The sequence below is a fragment of the Eptatretus burgeri genome, chromosome 3, assembly GCF_056783735.1.
Source record: "Eptatretus burgeri isolate ZD-2024b chromosome 3, Ebu_testis_v1, whole genome shotgun sequence".
Classification (NCBI taxonomy): Eukaryota; Metazoa; Chordata; class Myxini; order Myxiniformes; family Myxinidae; genus Eptatretus; species Eptatretus burgeri.
Genome location: NC_140963.1, coordinates 126,895,660 through 126,920,659, shown reverse-complemented (window position 1 = coordinate 126,920,659; position 25,000 = coordinate 126,895,660). Strand labels below are relative to the sequence as shown.

At 45.0% G+C, this 25,000-nt stretch overlaps 1 protein-coding gene across 15 annotated transcripts in view; it reads right to left on the bottom strand.

Moving 5' to 3' along the window:
• Positions 1–25,000, bottom strand: part of LOC147030935 (semaphorin-6B-like) — a 768,963-nt gene that overhangs the window by 501,560 nt on the left and 242,403 nt on the right. For 11 of the 15 annotated variants that reach the window (XM_085875514.1, XM_085875517.1, XM_085875513.1 and 8 more), the window contains one exon: positions 186–279. The gene's annotated coding sequence lies outside the window, so the exon portion shown is untranslated. Of the gene's footprint in view, positions 1–185; positions 309–15,335; positions 15,532–25,000 lie in introns of all 15 variants that reach the window. The other 4 variants (XM_085875509.1, XM_085875521.1, XM_085875511.1 and 1 more) reach the window with 3 other exon arrangements.

Genomic DNA, 25,000 nt, shown 5'->3' with positions numbered 1-25,000 from the left:
CTGGCACTCATTTTGCCAAGCTCGGAAGGATGACAGGTCGAGTTAACCCCACCTGGTATGGGAAATAATGTCCCCAATTCATGTTTAAGCTGTGCATTTGAGTTGATGTGGTCACATAGTTCCGTAGAAAGCAACTATATGCATATACATAAACAGTAAGAGGGTCAACATTTCAGTTGCCTTACCTCTGTTACTATATCCAGGTGCTCAGTACTGTTCCCAGAGCTGGCAATGCAGGGACGTTGCTTGTTCATGTATCAACCCGCCATGGCTGCTTGGCTGGATTCACACACACACACACACACCTGCTGAAAGGAAGGAGAAAGGGAACGGATTAAGTTGAGTGTTTATCATGAGAGGAGAAATGAGGCTGAGAAGAGCCCGTCTTTGATGCTGAGAGATTATGAGCATACAGGACAGAAAAATACTGAAGTGTCAAAAAGGGAACAAAGAAAAAAAGAAGTTGTACATGAGTTGTGCATTGCTGGATTTCTGTTTCCAAAGTTTGCCTAACAATAGCAACACACTATTGATTTTGGACAACACAATCACAAAAGGTATACAAAAAAAACCTTGGCTTTTTGTTGTAACCTGAGAATTTGATGTTAAAACTCCCCATGGATGTTCATGCCCCCTTAGGCAGCGATTCAAAGAAAAGTAGGAACCCCTTCCGATGTGACAAGCACTTATCGGCAAATCCCACGCTGTTTACAAGCTGTTTTGGAGTTGACCTTCAATTTCCTAGCGACAACATAAAGTCTCATTTTTTTACTGTGCTGTGTACCAAGGAAAGTTGCTCTACCTTGGCATATATGAGGGCTCATATCAGTGTATGCACTTGGTTAAAGTATGGATACACAGATCAGTTTGGGTGGAAAGCACTACTGCAGAGTACATGTTGCCCTCACCATAAAAAGGAAGCAACAATAGTTTTGAGGCTGTGGTACGTTCAAATATGTTCATATTCTGGTTGAAGAGGACCAGCACATTGATCTGGAAACTCCATCAACAAACATGATGTTCGTGGAAGTCAAAGTTAAGTTATTATGCAAAAACAACACGGACATCTAAAATTAGCATGCAAATTGGGAATGACACCAATCGAAAAATGATTCGAAACAAGTTCAAAATTGCCAGAAATGGCTTCATTTATTAATGTGTGTGTGATCACCATTGGCCTCAATGAAAAAGCTTGTGCACGCACATCTTGTCACCAACCAAATCAGGTGATCCAGCTATCATTATGGGATGTTGTGCTGATTATTATTCTACCAGGGCCATTTCCAGTTGATCGAGGGACTGCGATAGGACTTGGTGACCAAAAGCATGCCTCCTTACAAAGTCCCGAGCATGATGAATTGGATTTAATTCTTGAGATCGTACAAGCCAGTTCATACGAGTGATGTTGTGGTCAGAGAAGACCAGTGTTCACATGTGCATTGTGTGTATAGAGGATGTTATCCATAAAGATGAAATTGGGACCTTGCTGTTGACCTAGAAGAACAACTCTGCCAGGAGTATTGATCGAATCCCAAGATTTGACATCACAGCACCCGTCTGAATGAATGGTGGCGATCAGTTCTTTGGCCCTCTTGAATACAAGGCAATACCATCAGGCTGCCTCCACCAAACTGATTCTGCTGCCAAATGGCACAAACACTCCCCATCTCGTCTCAAGACTCTTGCACATTTATCATCAAAGTCGAGGCATAATATACAAACACGAGTGTAAATAGGTTGAGGCTAATAGTTCACACATGGTGGGGGTTGTGGAGATGTAGTGGAGGTGGCGGGGTACGTGGTGGGACGCGTGTTGGGTACAGACAACGAAGAGTTAATGGTCGTGAGTTAGCATATTATACAGACCAGATTAAGCTTGTGAATTCCCAATTCTCTCAGATGAAGATGGACCTCATGATGAAGGCAAAGAGAAGGGTTATTAAAAGCTTGGAATCAAGTGGAACTCCAAGAGATGGGGCAGCCGTGCGAGCATGCCAGATTTGAAACAGAAAACGTATGAAAAAGAAGGTCACGGTGAAAGGGGTTTGTTAAGAATAAAAAGTCAGGGCATGATATATTTGTGTAGAATAGAAAAGGGACATTAATCTATTTTTTTTTTAATTGCAGAACTGAATGCCACACATTTCAGCAGAATTTGCACTGAATTTTCATCGTATGAAAAAAAATTAAGGTAATGCACAAGAAAAATGTTGGAGATAATCATTATGATGTGGAGAAGATCGACAATGAAAGAAGTTATTGATGCATTATCAGCTTATCCCCCAAAATACCATTTTTGCACTCATCCGTAATAACCACCTCCACTCCAAAGCCCCCAAAGCATTACAAACCAAACCACTGAACATTGAACGAAGTGTTCCATAAAAAAAACACTTTCCATTTTTATTTAAGCAGACAAATTATTTCAACTGTGTCGTGCTGCTGGCATCACTCACTCCGAACCTTCCATGACGCATCACCAAATGCCTCGGTTGGTTTTTTTGTGTTTTTTAACTATATTTTAAATCGACGACGCAGATATCGTCAGCACCAGAGAAGTGCCTCTGCCATTCATTCACAGCATGTCACATTGTCATTAAGGCAAGGCAAAGGTGACAAATTCTGAACCAAGGGAAATTTTGATCATGGATAGGCTGCAACGACCTCACTGTCAACATGCTCTCACCTCCAAATCCAACTTTTTTGTTTTGTGACTCCAAGAAACGCATCACTTTTGATAAAGTATCATCGTTGTATTAATTTTTTGTATCATTATGCACTCGAGTAGGGTAAAATGTTTCAGACAATGAAAAAAGAAAATAAAAAATATCATAATGAACATCAGGAAAGGCTCATCATTTCTCAAAGCATCACATCATTACAACCTGGCTGCTCTCTAGGATTGTACGTCTGTCATTTTATGTTTCCGATTAAGAAATCGAAAGAGCAGACAAATACTGGTTGTTCATACGACCTTTCATAATCCCACATAAACATTGCACTCCGCTTGTTATGGGCTGAAAAAGTATTCCTCGCTTCCCTTTAGATTCTGTGCTTTCCTGCACTGTGATCAACTTGAATCGATCCTTATATTTATGTTTACAATGTGAATAATTATTATTTTTAGCATTGTCCAATATAAAGCTGCTTCCGATTGAAAATTTTCAACAAATTAATCAGTACGCTTAGCTTGTGGGTTGTGATGTCATTGGCAAATAAATAGCTTTAACGGTGTTTGATTGCTCAAACTCTTCTTCTTCTTCTTTCGGCTGCTCCCGTTAGGGGTCGCCACAGCGGATCATCCGTATGATCCGCATAGTGATTTGGCACATGTTTTACGCCGGATGCCCTTCCTGACGCAACCCTGGTCGCCTCTTACGACACAGGGATATGGTACACCTATTTTAACCGGGGTATACACCGGCCCAGTGTACTGGTACTCATTTCGCCGACCTCAGAAGGATGACAGGCTGTTAGTTTACTTACTAGTGGAGTAAGTTAGTGGAGTAAGTTAGTTTACTAACTTACTCCACGGTTTAAAAATGATATGCAATCGCTTATGAAAACAAGGACAAATGTGTCCACGAGCAGCGTCCTTAAGATTTTGTTGGCAAAAAAAAAACAAAAAAAAAAAACAACAACTTCCGATATTTCGTCACGTGCCTTGATTAAGCCAATAGCGAAACGCGTCATAATGTCTTTACGTATTTACGATATATCGTGTATTTACGAAATAAATAATGTATTTACGAAATTACAATACGATAAATGGAATAATCTTTAAATAGTAACATGAACTTTTCGAAACCTTAAAGCAAATTTCTGAATATTTTTAAAAGTTCATGATAGACGCTCTCAAAAGGCACCGTCTATGTGAGGATGTGTACATGTGCTCAGTATTTAAGGAGATCTGGATCTCGGATATACAAGAGCCGAGTCCTCGAGATTAAGGTTTTGTCTTCACAAGAAGAAGAAAAAGAAAAAGAAGAAGAAGAAGAAGAACAACAACAACAACAACAACAATGCCGAGCTCTCTATGAGCAGCGTTCCCTACGCGAGACGCTGCTAAAAATATATTATGTCCACCAAAGGTGGACGGAAGTGAAGTTTTCACCCGTCTGTTTGTTTGTCTGTGTGCATGACAACTCAAAAAGTTATGCACGGATTCAGACAAAATTTGGTAGACAGGTTGGGTGTGTGACAAGAACTGATCGATTCGATTTTGGTGAAGATCTGAAACAAGATACGAGAACTTTAAAAAAAAAAAACTTAAGTGATTCTTCATCATTGAGAGATGGAACCAAAAACTATGCACAGCATGCTATTTCAAAAAGTTGTGGATGAGTTATGACAAAACTAGGTGGATGAGTTGGTTCGGTGATGAGAACAAGCCGATTCGATTTTGGGCCAGGTCCGAATCCAGATGCGGCCCACCAGTGGGATACAAAACGTAAACTGGTCAGCCTGGCGGAGGTTTGCGCTCTTCCGAATTTTCGTTTGATTTATGATTAATTTATAAGGACGTGTTTCCACTTGTTTATGAAATAATTTTCAATGTCATTACAAACTGCACGTTCTGTGCATGTTTTCAAATCAAATGTGCAATGACAATTTATAACCTGTGAAACTCACTTGTTTTTAGCGAAGAAAATCAATCTGCAGCTGTAGCATTGTCTTGTGGTTTGGCATTCAATGTTTAAACCATTTCAAAAAAAGAATGAAAGAAAAAGGTGAATCTTTATTTAAAAAGCTCTCAAGGTTAACGGAAGAGCTGAACAATAAAAGATGGCAACGAGAACAAAGCAATAATATAAAAGTCAGGATACCAGCAGACTAAGGAAGAAAAGAACAGAAGAGTATAAAAGGTCAAAGTAGGGCCGGGTAAGTGGAGGTTGCACGGGACCAACTTGGGGGACAAGTTAGAAGACAAAGTGGAGAAATGGAATTTCTGAAGCTTGCGCTATCCACGAGAGAAAAGCATGTTTGAAGAAGTATGAGTGGGGAGAAAATCAGACGAAGGGAGATTGAAAGAAAAGTGAGTCGTTAGAAGAGTGAGTGCAGCCGATTGAGGCTGAGGAGGAATGGTTAACTGATGGAACAAGAGCAGATGTGAGGTGGCAGTAGATTGTGAAGCTGCCAACTCGTCTGTGGTGTGAAATCAGTAATAAGCCCGACACCCCGGTATCTTGTGTCGAGCCTTAGATGTTGGTGATGTGCAAGACAGTGTTCAGTCAGTAATCAGCAGCACAAATGATACCATGACATTGCGGTGGGTTGGTTCACATCCAATGGCATGCACATCAGTAAAAAAAAAAAGGTGATTGCCAATGAAATATGCACTTAAACGGCTAAATTTCTGATATTTGAGGAAATTTTGTGAAGTGGTGGGATGTCACGATGAGTTGGGGAAAATTGAGTGGAAGAAAGGTTTGTCAAGTAAGGAGTGGTAGATACGTGGGGATTTGCTTTCATTTCTTCCCCTTCATTCAGATTTCCAAAAGTCAAGGCCCAGTGGAGATCCACCATTAATATATATAAGGAAATTTTGACCTCCAGCTCGAATATCAGCATACTGTGGATTGAAAAGGCAAGTGTTCATTATTGAGATATTCAGTGGGGTGTGGTGTACTCAATTGTGTGTGTGTGTGTGTGTGTGTGTGTGTGTGTGTGTGTGTGTGAGTGAGTGAGTGAGTGAGTGAGTGAGTGAGTGAGTGAGTGAGTGAGTGAGTGAGTGAGTGAGTGAGTGAGTGAGTGAGTGAGTGAGTGAGTGAGTGAGTGAGTGAGTGAGTGAGTGAGTGAGTGAGAGAGAGAGAGAGAGAGAGAGAGAGAGAGAGAGAGAGAGAGAGAGAGAGAGAGAGAGAGAGAGAGAGAGAGAGAGAGAGAGAGAGAGAGAGAGAGAGAGAGAGAACACACAGAAAAAAAATAAAAAGAAAGAGAGGAAAGAAAAAAAGAGAAGAAAGAAAGTTTATACACGAGGTCCGTCTAAAAAGTAACGGGACTGACTTCACAGAAATTTTACTCCAAAACACATATTGAAATCACAGCTTGTCCCCTTCAAAATCGTTTCCCTCCAGTCTCACACACTTGTCCATCCTCCTCTTCCACGTTTCAATGCACCCCCGGAAGGCTTCTTCTGGAATCCTCCGGAGCTCCGTCGTCACGGCCCTTTTGATGGCCTCCACATCAGGAAATCGGGTCCTCTTGATCACCCCCTTGAGCTTGGGGAATAGGAAAAATTACAAGGGGCCAAGTCTGGCGAATACGGGGATTGCTCCAGAGTTGGGATGTTCCTCTCCGCCAGAAAATGTCGGATGCTCAGGGCACTGTGAGCAGGGGCGCTGTCATGGTGGAGCACCCAGGCGTTGTTCTCACACAGATCCCTCCTCTTGTCCCGGACTGATCTCATGAGGCACCGGAGGATCTCCTTGTACACGTATTGATTCACTGTTTGACCCTGTGGTAGAAACCTGAAGTGGACGACGCCCTTGATGTCAAAAAATGCGATGAGCATCACCTTGACCTTCGACTTCGACATCCTTGCTTTCTTTGGTCTCGGTGATTCCAGACTTTTCCACTGACGACTCTGCCATTTGGTCTCGGAATCGTATTTGAATATCCACGAATCATCACCAGTCATGACTCTCCCGAGCAGGTCTGGATCATCCTCGAGGCGCTCGGTAATGTCTTGACAGACAGTGAGTCTTTGCTGTTTCCGGTCCTCAGACAACAGCTTGAGGATCATATTTGCGCACACCTTGCACATTTCGAGATTTTCAGTGATGATGCTCCAGACAGTGTCCTTGTTGATGGAAAGTTCCTCAGCAATCATCCGCACCGTGAGTCGACGATCTGCGTGCACCATCTGCTTCACACGCTCGATGTTGTCCGCCGTTCTGCATGTTGAAGGTCTTCCAGACCATGGATCGTCTTCAATCTCCCCCCGTCCCTCTTTGAACCTCTTATGCCATTCAAATGCACATGTGCATGACATCGTTTCTTCCCTATAGACTTGCTGTGGAATTGCGAAGGATTCGGAAAGTGTTTTGCCGAGCTTGGCAAGAAACCTCAGATTGGCTCTCTGCTCACGACTCGTAGCGCGACGACTCAGACGAGACAATGTGTTAAGCACGACCTGTAAAAAATCACACAATGAGCGGAGTCAACCATCACCAATCATATTGTTGCGAATTTGCGCCCGCCGGCGTGCGATCGGCCACGTAACTCGAATCGCGGCACGTCGCCCACCGGACGGACAATTCAGTCGTGACCCTCTCGGAACAACGCCGGGAGCTCGTCACGGGTGGGTCTTTCGACCTCACCACAATCGTGCCAATCAGCTACCCATGTAGGATAGGGTTGTTCGCCAAACTCGACCTACCTAAGTACCTACGCGGATGGTTAATCGGGCGATCGTACCTCGCTGCAGGTCGACTTCGGACACGAACCGCTTAAGCGGTTCGTTCTGTACTGCAGTGATAACCGAGCGGAGTTATCGTCGACCTCAACGGTTCAGATTAGTTACTGGGAACTTATACCCACTACCAATCTCTTACGTGATGCAGGATGGAGAGTCAACAAAAGGAAGGAGACGAAGCAAAGCGGGAACAATTGAACAGCACATTTATTTCACACACGCAGACAGCACAGAAGGCAAGTATTCAGTCACAGTAAAAACAATAAAAGGCACGTATTCAAGCACAGAAAGAAACAGTAAAAGAGAGATACGACCGACTAAGACCGACACACGGCAACACTTACACAGTTTTACTTCACAGACGGCGCCACCACAAGCATTTACACAAAAGGCAAAGGAAAAAGAAAGCCACCCTCATAGGCGAGGACGCGGACAGGTCCGTAGACCAAATGTACGTGGATCCTGGAGGATCCTTAATGGTCGAAAATAACAATAGAGAAAGAAAAAATGGCTAACTCAAAGCGTCGCAGCCCGGATGAATTACACATATTCCCTCAATACAACAGGTTTGGGCTAACTACACATGGACTTACCGAGATATCTCACCTGAGGACTCTTTATGGTGTAATGCGAATTTCCACAACCATAACAATATATATATATATATATATATATATATATATATATATATATATATATATATATATATATATATATATGTATATATATATATATATATATATATATATATATATATATATTGCTGGAATGTTGTGAAAGACTGTGACGCAACCCGTTCATTCAAGTTGTGTACGTGGAGCACACAGCAGGCTCAGCCCGTTCCTTTTTAGATGGACCTCGTATACAATATACATATATATATAAATTAAAAAAAAATAAAATATATATATATATATATATATATATATATATATATATATATATATATATATATATATGATTGAATCATGTATTGTATCATCTTATTAAAAGCTGATATTCAAAATCTGATGACATATTTGACGATCGGAATTCATGGCTAAAATAATTGTCGAAATCTCCAGTTCAATCGGAGAGGAATTCGCTTTGGAATTAGGAACCCAATATAATTAAATAATACGCTTACAGGAGGTGAGGTAAAATGGCTCCGTAATTTTTCACTCTTTAAAGGTCATTGTTGTACGTCTGATGATATTTTAACACCATGCAGGGACACAGTGGTGATCTTTTTGGATTGGGATTACACCTTTATTACATGTACATTATACAGTACACTGAGTACAACATGGAATTGCAGTTTGTTTGTTAACAGTGCGTTACGATACAAGCTCGGCCAAAAGGATGACCTTGAGGTACCCACACTCACCTCTAAACCGCCAAGCCCGGGTTTGGATCTCGACCCAGCTATAAAATGTCATTCTGGTGTTTCACAGGCAAGGTGAATCATCAATGTGTGTGTCATTCCTACTCCGTAAACTGAGTGTCCTGTCTTCCGACGTTAGTTAATGGACGTTAAGATCCCCACGGTGTCCTTCACAAACAATGGGGCGAGTTATCGCTGGCACCATGGCTAAATTACCAATTCCTGCCAGAACTTCTGTTGGGAAGGCAATGACATAACACCGAGTCTGAGTGGGGGAGAGAGGGTGAGGGGAGAGACAGGGGAGTGGGGGAGGAGGTGGAGAGGGGGAGAGAGGGGGGAAAAGGGGGAGAGGGAGGATTGGTTGGGGGGGGGTGGAGGAAGAAGTTTCCTTCTGTTTCTATCCCGTTCACCCAATTCCTCCCTAGCCATTGTTTGTGCAAGTCTCCCTCTATTCTATCCTTCATCTCCACTGTTGGTGTCCCCCCCACCTCCCTCCCTCACCACTGTTCCTTTTGTCCTGTTGCATCCTGATCCATTTAGTGTTCTTGCTCTTCCACGAACCTTGACTCTGTATACAAGAAGTCATAGGTTGGCAACCATTGTACAGTACAGGCTTCGTGGGCTCAGTGGTCTTTTTCTATGTTGAAGTTCTTTGGAAGGGAAGTCATCCATTATCTATTGTGAACCGTGGTGTCTGTCCGTGCATTCGTCTGTCTGTCTGTCTGTCTGTCTGTCTGTCTGTCTCCCGTTTGCGGTGGCCCATTCTTGCGCTGCATTTAAAAACCCAACATTCACGTTTGAAATGACGAGAGAACAGGCATCTGCAACATGTTTGCCCCATCCGCAACATATTGCCCCATCCGCAACAGCAACCGCCCCCGGCCGACAAACTTGCTCGTCGTCCTCGAGCAGGACTGAATCAGATGAACACCCCGCGGGCGTCGACACGTCCGGCCCTGGCGATACAACGTCTGGCCACGGCGACATCACAGGTGGGGGTCCCACATCGCTCGGCACGGGGGGGGGGGGGGAGGCGGGTGACGCTGAACAGCGATCATGTATTTGGTCCACGTGCCACTTCCACACCTCCCCACCATCAGTCCGCACCATGCAATTCGCCGGCCACAGCACCACAGAGACCACCGCCGGCACCCATTTGGAACCGTGGAAATAATCGCGCACCATTACCCACTGTCCTACATCAAAACCGCGCAGCAGCGTTGGGCACGACACCGCCCCACTCACCGAACCTCCAGGTTGCAGCAAATCCAGTCTGGACCGCAATGCCCCTCCAGAGAGACGAATCGCAGGAGAATCGCCCGTGACAGAATGAATCGCATTCCTGTATTGGAGCAAAAAGACATCGACCACCGTCTGCACAGGTGCAACACCCCCCCCCCCCCGCGCAAAGCCCGTTTCAACATCTTTACAAACGCCTCCACCTGCCCATTCATCGCAGGATGATACGGTGCGGACCTTAGATGTCGAATACCATTCTGATGCATAAACTCATCAAATACACCTGCGATGAACTGCGGACCGTTATCAGAGACCAGAACCTCGGGTAATCCTTTATTAGCAAAGATCGTCCGCAGTTTTTCTTCTGCAATGTTCGCTGATGTATGCTGCATCACTACAACCTCCGGCCATTTAGAGAATGCATCGATCACAATCAAAAACATTTTGCCATTAACCGGCCCCGCAAAATCCACATGGACCCTCTGCTAGGCCCTGTCTGGGGTAGGTCATAGTCTTGGAGCATGACGTGGGTTATCAGCATCTGTTTGGCACGTGGTGCAACGCTTAACCAACCGCTCAATGTCTTTGTCCAACCCCGGCCACCACAACAGACTACGAGCAAGACTCTTGGTCTTCACGACGCCAAGGTGACTGACATGCAGTTCTTCCAAACACCGCTGCCTGAACTTCGGTGGAATCACCGCTCTCATTCCCCACATAACGCATCGTTGGACCAACGACAGCTCCGATGCGTGTGACACGAAAGGCTGAAATGCCGGTGTTGAAGGTAGATCGCTCCAATTCCCCGTAGAAATCGCCTGGACGACAAGGGCGAGCACTGGATCATGAGCCGATCCCACCGCGACCTGTTTGGCCGTGATCGGCCCGCTTTGGACCTGGCCTAGCGCGAACATATCAACCCGTTCGGCCGACTCAGATGCAGCTGGACCCTCCGCGCAAGGCAAGCGCGAGAGCCCGTCGCAGTTAGCATGCTTTTCGGTGCTCCGGAACTGAAAATCATAATCGGAAGCAGCAAGAAACAGACACCACCACTGTATCCACGCGGCCGCTACCACCAGTACCCCACGTTCGGGTTTCAGGATGAATTGAAGTGGTTTGTGATCCGTCTGCAAAGTGAAGTGCCGCCCCAGCAGGTATTTATGAAACCTCCGCACACCCCAGACGAGGCTGAGAGCCTCGCGCTCGATCTGGGCATATTCCCGCTCTGCTGCGGACAGGGTCCGGGATGCAAAACAAACAGGCTGCACGAAACCATCGTCCATCCTGTGGGAGAGCACTTCCCCGATGCCATATGCAGAGCTGTCGCATGCCAATAAGAGCGGACCCGCAGGCTCGTAGTGAACGAGGACCATATCCTCTGTGAGCAGCCGCTTGACGCGGTCGAACGCCGCCTGGTGTGCAGGCCCCCAGGCCCAGCGCTCGTCCTTCCTGAGCAACCGCGTTAACGGCGCAAGTTGTGAGCTGGGCCCACGCATGAACCTTTGGTAATACTGGGCCATACCAATGAACGAGCGCAGCTGCGTCTTGTCGCGAGCGGGTGGCATGTGCTGAATCGCCTCCACCTTCCGAGGGCCTTTCAACAGCCCCTCCGGCGTGATGATGTGCCCGAGGTATTCCAAGCGCTGCTTGAAGAACGCGCACTTGTCTCTGTTCAAGTGCAGGCCACACGCTTCTAGCTTCGTCAGCACTTGGGCAATGTTCGCAAGATGCTCGTCCGCAGTTTTCCCCGCAATGAGCACATCGTCCAGGTAGGTTTGAGCGGGCAGGCCAATGCAAACCTGATCCATGGCTTTCTGCCACAAGGCAGGGGCCGAAGCAATCCCAAAACAGAGTCGGGTATATCGATAGAGCCCTTGACACGTGTTGATTGTCAAAAGCTCGCAACTCGCCGGATCCATCGCCAGGTGAAAATATGCATCACGCAGGTCTAGCTTCGTGAAGTATCGACTCCCCGCCAATCGTGCATATATCTCATTGATTGACGGCAGTGGATATTGCTCCACGCTGAGCCCCGGGTTAACCGTGGACTTGAAGTCCCCGCACAATCAATCAGACATCTCCATTCCGTTTCAGCACCGTGACGACCGCGGTGGCCCAATCTGAGTACGACACCCGTTTGATCACTCCACAGACCTCCAGCCTATCCAGTTCACCCTTGACCTTGTCCCGCAGGGCATACGGCACCGGTCGTGGTTTACATAAATGAGGAACCACCCCCCTCCTTCAGGAAGAGCTTTGCCTTCACGCCCTTGAGTTTCCCAAGGTCGTCGCAAAACAAACCTTCATGTCTTTGAAGAATCTTCTCCAACTGATCTTCCCATCAGCTCGGCACGGGTTGCACAAGGTGAACGGCGGCCCAGTCTAGCCTGATGCGGGTTAGCCAGTCTCAGCCTAGGAGAGACGGACCCCTCCCCCGCACGACGTACAACGGAAGCGCGGCAACCTGGCCTTGGTACCGCACAGACACGTCTGCCATCCCGACTGGCGTTATCTTCTCGCGGGTGTAGGTGAACAGTGTGAGGTCGGACCTGATAAGCTTCAGGTCATTGAGTCTACGCGCGGTCTGTTCGCCGATGATCGACACCGCCGCTCCCGTATCAACCTGAAACGTGATCGGCGTGCTGTTCACTTCGACTTCCACCGTCATCGGGAGCGCCGCCGCAGGACCAATTGAAAACAGGCCCATTAATGGCTGCCGATTTCGCCCCGGTTTGCCGAGGTCGCCTCGCACATCGCCGTCCATGACCTTAACGGTGGCCAACGCCCCTCAGCACAAACGCTTCAGATGACCCACCTTGTGACAACGTAAACACACGGTGCTTCTAAATGGGCACACACGGTGCAGGTGTCGACGTCCGCATCCCAAACACGTCCGCGGGGTCACCTCACCGCTCGTGTGGCCGCGCGGCGACATTTGGCCCCGACCCGCACCGAAGGTCGTGCGTGCGTCCCGGGGCGCTCGCGACACCGCATGGGCCCCCGGGCCATCCGGCATGCCGTGGCCGGTGATGGCCCGAACATCTCCGAGAGTCTGCTCGACAGCTGTAGCAGTGTCGACTGCCGAGGTAAATGGAATGGCTTCACGCTTCAGCCATAGAACCGCCGAAACCATTTTCGCATCTCGCAAACCAGAAATAAAATGATCTCTGAGCCGAGCTGGACGCTCTTCTGCCATGAACTTGCAGGCCACGGAAGAATGCTTCACTCGCGCCACGAAATCAGCGACGCGCTCCTTTGTACCTTTTGCGAGGCGATTTAACTGGTATCGAGCGAGCTGTAATGACTTCTCCGGCGCCATGTGTGCTTTCATCTTCTGCACAATGTCCCGAAACGACAGCCCGTCATCACTGGGCTTGTCCGGCACCACCAAATCACTCAGTAGTTGATAATGTTCCACCGATAGCGAGGCGAGCAAGATCGACTTCTGTTTGCTCTCGTCGACCACATCATTCGCATGGAAATAGCACCCCAACTGTTCTGAAAACAATTCGAAGTCGTCTCCGACGAAAACGGGCACCTGTCTGTACGCCGTGACTCGTCGATCAATCCCATCCTCGTCACCAATTGTAGTGTCCGAGGCGCAGCAGAACAGGGAGGGCGAGAGCGGAGCAGTAACTCCGCTTTATTGCCCGACCGGATGTACATCAACGCCACCCCTAGTGGGCGAGTCATGATATACGAAAACCCAATCACGTGATACAGCACACAAAAGTTTGGCAATGGCATGTTTGAAACATTGAGGAATTGAAAAAGTTTTTACCAAAACAGGAAATTATTACGTATAAATTATATTAAGAGAAATACAATAAGAACTACAAGGGCTCTTGGTAGAGCGCATACCTCCACCACGTAATACCTGATCCACGAGAACATATCAGGCCCAATAAATTTTTCTAATATCATGCTATACAGTACTATATAGTTTTTGGCCCGATATCTCAATGTTGAAGAATCACTTAAAAAAATTCTAGTAGTCGGATCGGGATCCAGATCTTTATCAAAATCTAATCAGTTCATCCTTGTCACACACCCAACCTGTCCACAAAATTCCATCCGGATCCGTCCACAACTTTTTGAGATATCCTTTTTACAAACAAATAAATGAAATTGCTCATCGAGCAAGGAATTGCCGGAATAATTTTGTCATATCTCCATGATCTCTGAAAAAACAAAAACCTGGAAATAAGTCGATAGTGCTACTGTTTAATGAGTTATAGCACGTAGTTTGGTCATGATCATAATCGGACTTGAAATGGCGTTTTTATCGCAATTTGAAAGTTTTGACCCGACCCCCCTGACATTCGACCCCCGACCGCTAAGAAGGGTGTTGGTGTGACACCACAATGAGACATATGGTTGGATGCAGAATTGGAAGATGCACAGTTTGGATTTGGTTTGAAGTCGAGACGACCATTTTAGCGGACGTTATTGAGAAAATAAGAATTTCGGTTTTTCGGGGACTTTGACCTTTGACTTACATTCACCAAAAATGACAAGTTATGGACCGAAATAGCTTCCTGACAACCACGACAAAATCGTGAAGGTGCATCCATGGTTCAATCGGAGTGAATTGGGATGGGACGTAATTACGTAAGAAATGATGTCATATGCGAGTTTAAACCAATGAGAGCCGCCCCATTCACATGTCGTTTGGGGGCGAAAAAAAATGATAATAATAATAATAATAATAATAATAATAATAATAATCGCTGCAAGGAAATCGCTCACCCTGAGTGGCTTGGAGGGAGACACAAAGTTCGCTGCCCCCAATGTTTTATCGTCACAAACAATCTTTCTTTGAAAAAAAAACTTGAAGGAATAATTACAGGCTCCTATTAGGTCTGGACCCCAAGGTAATTACGCCACTTGCCCCCCTCCCCCACCGACCCACTCTCAGCACCCCTGCAGTGCCCCCTACAAATTAGGACAATAATCTGGAATCTTCACGTACGAGTATCATCAAACAATGGCCTCCACTTTTTGAAAGGTAATGAAATAGATGTTTTTTTAATGTCCTTCCCCACACTTTCCTTTGTCCGCATCGATATATCTCAAGACACAAGGGGATAAAGGAATAGATAGAAATAGATGTGGGACAGATGAATACGTGTGAGCAGTGGAGCTATATTTGGGATGAGTAACAAGGTAAGGCTTGCTGGATGATGGTGTGCAAACTGATGAGACTGGAGACTGACAAGGAGCTGAGATGGCAGAGGGGGAGAAACTGGAAATGTTCATACCTATTACAAAACTTACAGCCCACAGACTTAAGATGGAACTTGAAGCCCACTAACCAACCGTTGGTGGGAGAGAAGCCCCTGCGTTTTAGCCTCCTGCCAAGAGACACCAAGTTCCCCCTGGGGACTTGCATTGTATTGCCTTCAGAGATGCTGCAGCACCAGCGCAGCGAGCAGAGCGGTACTCCATGTAAATGCAGACAGTCATCTTGTACATGGCCATGAAGACACGATGACATCCAAGGAAGGATTTAGCTCTGCAAATAATTTGAACATGATTGCCAGCACTGGACAACCAAAAATCTCTGACTTGCATGACAATGCAAAAAGTAAAGGATATGAATGCAAGTTGATTTAGTTACAGTTAACATTTTTGGCTATTCCGACAAATTAAAACATTAAACCGGTCAACTATTGAGAAAATTGGGTGACTCCGATGGCTGCATGTACTGCGTTCTTGTGCCCGTGTTAATGATATGTTCGCTAATCTAGGTGAGAGGCTGGAATGGATAATAAGACCATACGGAGTGCCCTTGAGTGAGCTCGGTGAAACATTGCACCCCGATCCAGCACCAGGATGAGGCTGTGAGGCCTTGTGGGGAAAACCGAGCGGCACGCAACACTAACGAGCCAGCAAGCGTGGGTCGTGTGCCCACTGCATAGGTCTTAAGACTAGTGTGGGACCTCTGAGAATGCCCCCCACATTCAAGGCAACAAGGTTGTATCAAAGACAGGTTTTGATATCGTTTGCAATTCCACTAAATGCCTCTGAATGCACATCATGACAGAAGAATCCAACGACAAAGCCAATTACAAGTACAAATGTACAAACACTCAACGAACACCAATTACAATGCATATTAATAACGGGAGACGCTTTTCTGATCCAACGCAAACACTCCATTTTGAGAAAAATATTTCGTTATTTATCAAAACGGAAATCTCACTGTGCATTGGCCTTTGGAAACGCAAACAAAAGAAAACATGGAAACCATCATGTAAAAACTGTTCTTTACATGACAAGCCTGTGCATTCTGTCCATAAATCTTTGTCCGACAATCGTACGATCCATCCATCCATCCATCCATCCATCGGGACCATACTCTGTGCAGAGCGTTGGTGCTGCCTTCGCCGTCTCCTGGGCAATTGGGCACAATCCTGGACGGGTCGCCACTCCGACACAGGATACCAGCAAGCTGGCACTCATTTTGCCGACCTCAGGATGGCAGACAGTCTCAACCACACCCGGTATTAATTCAACAGCCAAGTGGGATTTGAACTCAGGATCCTTAGATCCCAAGCCCACCACCCAAACCATTAAGCCAACACCAGGCATTTACAACTTACAAGCTGCATTGGAAAAAATAACTTCAGTCGGTGTTTCTTGCATGATTGTGAGCACCTTGATCCAAAAACAAATGCCCTCTTGTACTTCTTGGTCCTTTTGTTTAGTATCCCAACATTTTTCATTTGGAATTGACCGATATATTGTTTGGGATTTGGAAACCTTGTGCACACAAACACACAACAGGAAACCTTGTGCACACATGCTAATGGGACAGCACACATTAATGTCACATAAGTTGTCAAAAATTCACAACATGACAGTTCTGAGGACAATAGGTCATTCTGTAAGATGAGAGACTTGCAAGTTATGACGTCATGCAGTGGCAGTCTTGGTATATTTATTACTTGATCCAAACAAACAGAAACCATGGCTGGTGCTCTGGCTATCTAATCGATGAGGTTTTAAGCCGACTGTTGGCTGAACGGTTAAGGTGGCTGGCTTAAGATCCGAGGCTCCCGAGTTTGACCCTGTGTCGAGCCGTTGAAATAACACCAGGTGGGTTGACTCAGTCTGTCATCCTTCCGAGCTTAGCAAAATGAGTACCGGCTTACTCATAACAGGGGGTGCTGCATCAGCGGCACTTCCAGAAATGATGCAACCAGCAGCCACAAGCTGCATAAGAACCAACAACAACAACAACAACAATGGGGTTTCACTGCATGTGATTTTCTGACATTATCTCAAAAATTTATCTGAGAAATTTAAAATGCAGACACCAACTATACAACTTGGGGATACAGCAAAGCTGCTGGAAAGAGGTCGAAAAATTGTTGCAAAATCTCTGGAGAGATTGGTGTTACTGTGGCAAATGAATCTGCAATAGGCAACCTATGTATTATGTATGCCCTGTTTGCAGGCAGAAAGGCTAAATTGAGAGAATTAGAATTGAGAAAAATTCAGAAGGGAGGATGATGTGAGAAAGAGAGAGAGAGAGAGAGAGAGAGAGAGAGAGAGAGAGAGAGAGAGAGAGAGAGAGAGAGAGAGAGAGAGAGAGAGAGAGAGAGAGAGAGAGAGAGAGAGAGAGAGAGAGAGAGAGAGAGAGAGAGAGAGAGAGAGAGAGAGAGAGAGAGAGAGAGAGAGAGAACGAGAGAGAGAGAGAACGAGAGAGAGAGAGAGAGAGAGAGAGAGAGAGAGAGAGAGAGAGAGAGAGAGAGAGAGAGAGAGAGAGAGAGAGAGAGAGAGAGAGAGAGAGAGAGAGAGAGAGAGAGAGAGAGAGAGAGAGAGAGAGAGAGAGAGAGAGAGAGAGAGAGAGAGAGAGAGAGAGAGAGAGAGAGAGAGAGAGAGAGAGAGAGAGAGAGAGAGAGAGAGAGAGAGAGAGAGAGAGAGAGAGACAGAGAGAGAGAGAGAGAGAGAGAGAGAGAGAGAGAGAGAGACAGAGAGAGAGAGTGAGAGAGAGTGAGAGTGAGAGACACAGAGAGAGAGAGAGAGAGAGACAGAGAGAGAGAGAGAGAGAGAAAAGAGAGCGAGAAAGAAAGAGAGTGAGAGAGAGAGAGAGAGAGAGAGAGAGAGAGAAGAGAGAGAGAGAGAAGAGAGAGAGAGAGAAGAGAGAGAGAGAGAGAAGAGAGAGAGAGAGCATGCAAGAGAGAACGAGAGAACGAGAGAACGAGAGAACGAGAGAACGAGAGAACGAGAGAACGAGAGAACGAGAGAGAGAGAGAGAGAGAGAGAGAGAGAGAGAGAGAGAGAGAGAGAGAGAGAGAGAGAGAGAGAGAGAGAGAGAGAGAGAGAGAGAGAGAGAGAGAGAGAGAGAGGACAGCTTTGCGGGATTTTAATATGAGGAGTTCCCTTCCAAGGAACTTCGACGCACGAGGAGGCCATTAGGCCCATCAAAGCCTGCGCTATTTATTAGGGCCTTATGGTTGTTTGTCCTTACACTATCCTACTTCAATGCTGAGAGTTAAGCAAAGAGGCAGCATGTACCATTTTTAAAGTCTTTGGTATGACTCAACCAGGATTCAAACCGCGAGCTTACAGATTCAGAGCAGACACTCTAACCATTATGCCACCGAGTCTGTTGTTGTGTTCGGAGTGTGGGTAGAAGAGGAACAAGTTTCGGAGGAGAGAGAGGGAAGGAACAGGACAGGTATGGAGCAGATGAGTGGAGGGGGCAGGTATGTGGAGGAGATGATAAGGGGGGGGGGGTGGAAAAATACACACATTGAATGCACAGTAGACTCAGGAATACAGTTCCACTGGCGAGGAGCGAGGGACCTGTGGAAGGTAACAAGGTAAGTGTTCCTGGTAGAACGTTTGCTCATTTTTGGAGAAGGAGTTGGAGAGAGAAGTGAAAGGATGAGAGGAGCAAAACCAGAGTTAGCGAATTAATGTTCCAGAGAATCAGGTATTAAAAGCTAACTTTTACACATCAGCCCTCTCAGCTCCCCGGGCCTCTTTATCCATTCGCATGGTGTGTAAACAGGTCACCGGAGAATACGTGATCCGAGAGTGCTTATGATTTTTAATCGTTGATGTTACTTGCTCACAAACCGATACACATTAAATATTTCATCTCGTCTTCAATCCGAGGCTCACCATTTATGAAGCCCCATGAGGCTGCTGCAGCTGCTGTAGAACTTGAGTTGTCCTAATATCTACCCACCTGGCAAAATTGTGGTTTGACTGTACTTTTCAAACTCCCAGCACAAAGGATAACACTTTGTAAACGACACCACGGGATGTTTATGGTTGAAGGCGAATGATAGCTAACGGGACTCAACATCGTCCGAAAAGGAGAGCTCTGATGAAATGCCCTTCTTGCAAATAACGAGGAGGAAACATTGGAACTCGGTCTATTTTTTTATTTCTTGAATCAAACTCAGATTGGCCTTTTTTTTTGGCATACCACACCAATGGCCATACACATTTTTGCTTTCTTTCTTTATATGTTTTATTTTTTTATTTTTTTACAATGGTCTCAAGATCACAGTTGAGCTTGAAGTTAGTGCAAGTTAGTGTATTATTATTAAGCTGGCATTCTGGGCTCAAATAACACACGGATCCTTTTCTGTCTGGAATAAGCTCAGGTTAAATGGCCGAGACGTGAGCACGTCACCAGAACAACCATCTTCAGCCAGAAGAACCATTTATGAACTATATTTTTTATGCAAATTATAAAGGAAACACGTAATAACCACACGTGACCCCCTTTACATTTCATGAGGGATCTTCCACCCAGCCTCAATAACAGCAGAGCATTTGTAGTTTTGCAGCTCCTCAAACCATCCTCACGAGTAAGAATCCAAGAGGATCGACGAACGTGCAAAGACCGAAAAGGAAGGGCGCATGCATGAACTGCTGGCCAAGTCATTTACCATGTTGCTAACCCTGGACGTGCACTGGAGGTTATACTGAATCACAAACAATGACAACATTGAATATGAACACAATTATAACACAATGGCAAAAGGACAAATAAAAAAGTTGTTTTATGTGCAATTGAAGATTCCTTTATCCTGTGTCCGTTTGACCTTCTTTCTACCCCCATTACCGAATGCCCAACACTTTCTGAGTTTCCAGTTTTTCTGCCACTTCTGTGATTGAGAGTTTGTAGCTGTATTCATCTTGTTCACCCTTGGTGTCCTATATTCTGTCCCCCCCCTCCCCCAACTCTCTTGTTGAAGTGTTTCACCCACCCACCCTCCCTCTCTTTCTACTGTTATTTCCATTCTGTTACGCCGTGATGCATTCGGCATTCCAGCTCCTCCATGAGCCTCGACACCGGATCCAAAAAATCGTTTTCAGATAAAAAAAATATTTCACCAGCCTCGGTCGCGTAGCAGTTGGAGCGACTAATCCAGAAGAGTTAAGCCACATCACTCTTTCTACAGATAATGTAAACCGAAAGGGTCTAAATTAAAACTGATTCAAATTTGTGGCACGGATGCAAGCATCAATGTCCATGGTCTCCGACAAAGTTCACCAGACCAAATGTGCAGCCCACACTATCACACTGAGAATGATTGTTTGAGACAGTAACTACAGCTGTCATTTCTTAAGTACCAGAGGAATGAAAAAGGTGATGAAAGCACTGACTGGGAAATGGAAATTGGCAGCTTGTTGGAAAAGTTGACTTCCTACTATCATCAGTTCTGAGCATCTTAGCAGTTGGGGACTGTCGACTTCAAAGTAATCCTGGCTTGGAGCAAGAGACTTCAGGCCCCCGGGGTAAAGAAGCTATCAGGTTGTCCCCGATCTTACGCTCCCATCACATGAACTACAAAGGCATTGCTCCCTTGGCAAGTTGAATGCTTTGTGTCCTGATATATAAAATTCAGGTCACAGCTCCAACCACAACTTTAGCTTCGGTTTCCTACTTGGATCACAAGTCCTCAGCAGGAGATTTAACATAAAGTGTGGTGGGAAAATGCCATGGTTGGATCTCCAATGACCTCCTCCTGCGATCTACAATGAGCAGTGTGTTTTAAAAGCAATGCCCTTTAATTATGAATTTGTAAAAAGCCCCCTCACTCTTTTTTTGTTGTTGTTAATCTCAAGATTTATTATCATATTTCATAGAATCCTGATGAGAAGCGTTTGTAAGGGCAAGTGTAAGACGAGCTAAGCAACCTAATCACATTGTCATTACAGAACACCAAATAATCATTATCTCATCACAAAGGTGGAAAAAGATACCATGCCGCCCTCTGTGAGGTCATTTGAAAATTCAACAGGCAATTCAGCACAGTACGATGGAGACTATAATTGAAAAGGTAGAAATCGAAACCAAGATTCTCAGATTACATGTCCTGCATAACAACCGACCGACGTGCAAACAAACAAGAAACTTACAGTTCATGCTATAAAGCTTGCTGCTTAGATTATATTTTTCCTGCCACTACGATTTACTAGACCAACAGTTATAATGCCAAGGTGGTATATCGTTTGGGTTTCAGTGAAATGGAAATCAACCCAGGAGCATTCGCAGGTCTCCAATCAAAGTTTCATTCCATGGTGGCACACAACATTCAAAGCCCTCATTCAAGCTTCTTCTTACATTCCAAAAACAATGGCAAGCTTAAGAGGATCAGATTTTTTTTACCACGCACAGGCGAAGAAATTGCATCAAGGACGGTAATCTTCGGGAATTAATTTTTTTTTTTTAATACGACCTTTGAATCTTTCTTTTATTTCAATTGAATTGTATGCTTGAAGTGGTTGGCTTAAGATATTAGGGACTTGAGTTTGAACCCCTTAAAAAACCGTTAAATTAACACGAGGTGGGGTTGACTCCGCCTGTCATCCTTCTGAGGTCGGCAAAATGAGTACCAATATCCCGGTAATAGAGGTCATTTGAAAATTCAAATGACATCAGCGGCACAGCTGCACCACCAGAAAAATGATGCAACTCGCAGCCACAGGCCACATGTGATAGGTATGTCCTTGAAACTGTAGAATACAAATCACCATCTTGCCGTTTCCATAAACCTCCAGTCTTGCAGTACTTAGACATGTTAAATAAGGTGCTGTTTTAGAAGGCGTCAAACGGTGGTAAATTTCTGGAATTTTTAAATTTAAATTTAATTATATAATTTTAACACTGTGTGGCGTAAGGAGTTCTGTGAACTAATTTCTTTCTCCACAAAGTCCCAGATCCGACACCCAACTCATGGAGACAAATCAAAGAGTGACTTTTCATCTTTGAATCTTCGTTTCTCAAAAGGTTGAGGTGGGGTGGGGGAATGGGGGGGGGGCAGGGAGGCCAAAAAATGATGAAAAAATTTTTTTGGAGAAAGATGAGTCAAAAATTCTGCCCTTTTTGTATTATGTAATAAGTACGGTAGACAATATTTTACTGAACTAAGGGTAATGAAGGAGGCAAACAAGAAAGTCTTATTTGTAGATGAAAATGCCATTCTGGAGAGTGAAATTGGGGATATAATAAGCAAAAGAAAAGACGACTCCAGAAGCTCGACCCACATTTACATCATATAAATACATTTATGCATACACAAATGCATCACAACAATTTAAGTAGGATTATCACACTCCTCCTAACCCTGTCTTCCCCTTCCCAAAATGACTCGTTCTTTCATTGCATCACATGAAATGTCCGGACATATAAATACATGTATCATGGTAAACAAGAAACGTTTTATATTGTATTGATTAATTATTCATGGTTATGCTCATGACAATGCTGGCAGAAAAAGAAGATCATGGGAATTGTATTTCATAGTTGCACAAACAAAAGCATATAGAGGATATGTGTGTGTGTGTGTGTGTGTGTGTGTGTGTGTGTGTGTGTGTGTGTGTGTGTGTGTGTGTGTGTGTGTGTGTGTGTGTGTGTGTGTGTGTGTGTTGGGGAAGTGGGGGGGGGGGCGAGTCAGGGGTCAGGAGCGGGAGAATGTTTCGGCTCCAATTCTCATGCCCATCCCACAATTCCCACAATCTTTGTCGAGCTTATTTGGTTACCAACTGTTTGGTTGTATTGAGAACAGAACTCTGCGGTATTGTTGGGGTGGTGAGTGTGGGAACTGTGTTGGCCATAAAATGGTGAAAACACCTGGCATCTAAGCATGCAGCTTAGGGGGTATTGCCAAATATAGCCTCTTAAAGTATAACATGAACACCTTGCACCAACCCAGAGAATAATGCAGGAAAAGAACAGAAAATCCCCAAAGTTAATAGATCAGGAATAATATAAATATATATCCTCACGATAATTCAGAGACCGACCGGTGTTTGTTTGTTTGTCGTGCTACTCCTTCAACAGTTCTGTACCAATTACATCCAGACTTGCTACAGAGGATCAGCATGACCCTAATTAATGTGTAGGGGTGTTTTATCTTTGCCGGTGGTCTTGGGGGTGAGGGAATGGAGGGGACATAAATTCTCTATGTAAATGTGTATCGTTTAGCGCCACCTCCAGTTGGAGGAGGGCATTACAAGTCTCCACCATTTATAGAAGAGCATTCCTGTCCCCACGTTTTCCAGTGCAGTGTTTTGAATTATAAGCAGCACGTATGTTTTTGCTTCATGCACGTAACCTGGGTTATTTTTTGGGGGGGTCAACAGAGCTGTCATTTGCCAATCACCACCCAAATAAAGGTATGCATCAGAAGTACATGTTGCATGCTTGGAACAAGATCGCCCATTGGGCGGCGACTCTGCAAGTGTATACAAATCGAATATCACACATTCAAGTTCAAAACACACCTGGGCCACAAGTGTACATCGCTAACTGGATCTTCAGTTGAAGTCCTCAGCAACCTACCATTTCAGCTCTTCAACCTTGATACAGTCTGCAAGGCCAGCAGAGGCGCACACACACACACACACACACACACACACACACACACACACACACACACACACACACACACACACACACACACACACACACACACACACACACACACACACACACACACACACACAAGCAACAACTAAACCACCACCCCCCCCCCAAGCCAGTGAGAACACACAAATCAAAACAACTTTCACTCTCAGAATACACTGCACCAGCAATAAATGCTGGAGAAGGCAACCGACCAATATCACAACCTCCACAGCTCAAAAATAATAATAATAATAATAAAAATGAAACTAACGACATGACAAAACAAGCACCACACACGGGTGGATCGAGGATTTTTTGAAAAGTGGGATCCAGAAATCAAGAGAATGTGTACATGCTGGTGAAGATGCTGAAATCACGAAGCCATAAGGGCATGGGGTCCAGGACTTTTAAGTGGACCACGGGAGCTTTGGGATTTTAGGTGAATTTGAAATGCAAATACATACATATTTTCTTTTTGCTTTATGTACAATCATTTACTTTAAAACTCTTTACACTCCGATAAAAAAAAAATTACTCCAAGTTACATCACTTCACTGGCCGAGGTATACATTATTCTTTTATCCATTTTTATGAAGTTTTTTGTCGCGGTATCACAATAAACAGTCAATATGCCTTCCTTTGATTTGTGAACTGTCATTATGAAACCCGGATAAAGTTGCGCAAAATTAATTTTTTTCAGTTCATTTGAAACATATCAATATCTCTGGGGCTTTTGTTCAGGAAGGTGTTATAAACTTTTAAGAATAACAGGAAACCCCTGGCCCAAGTTTGAAACAGTCCGAAATGAGGTGAATAAAGTGTTTCACTTGGAGGGAGTGAAAAAATTCATTCGATATTTAGGGTCATCATAAAAATTTGAGTGACATGAAAGGAAATGCAAGATTACTTGTGACTGCCCCCTGCAATAATGTGGGTTGTCTTTCAAAGGAAAATACAGTCGTGTCCAGTGGGTTTGTCCCTACCTGGATGGAGGACCAAACAGTCCTCCATTGGAGGCTTACAGCTGAGATGCTCAGAGATTATGGCTCGCATGGGAAAGAAACAGCTGGAGGCTTCACCAGGAAGGTGGCACAATGGC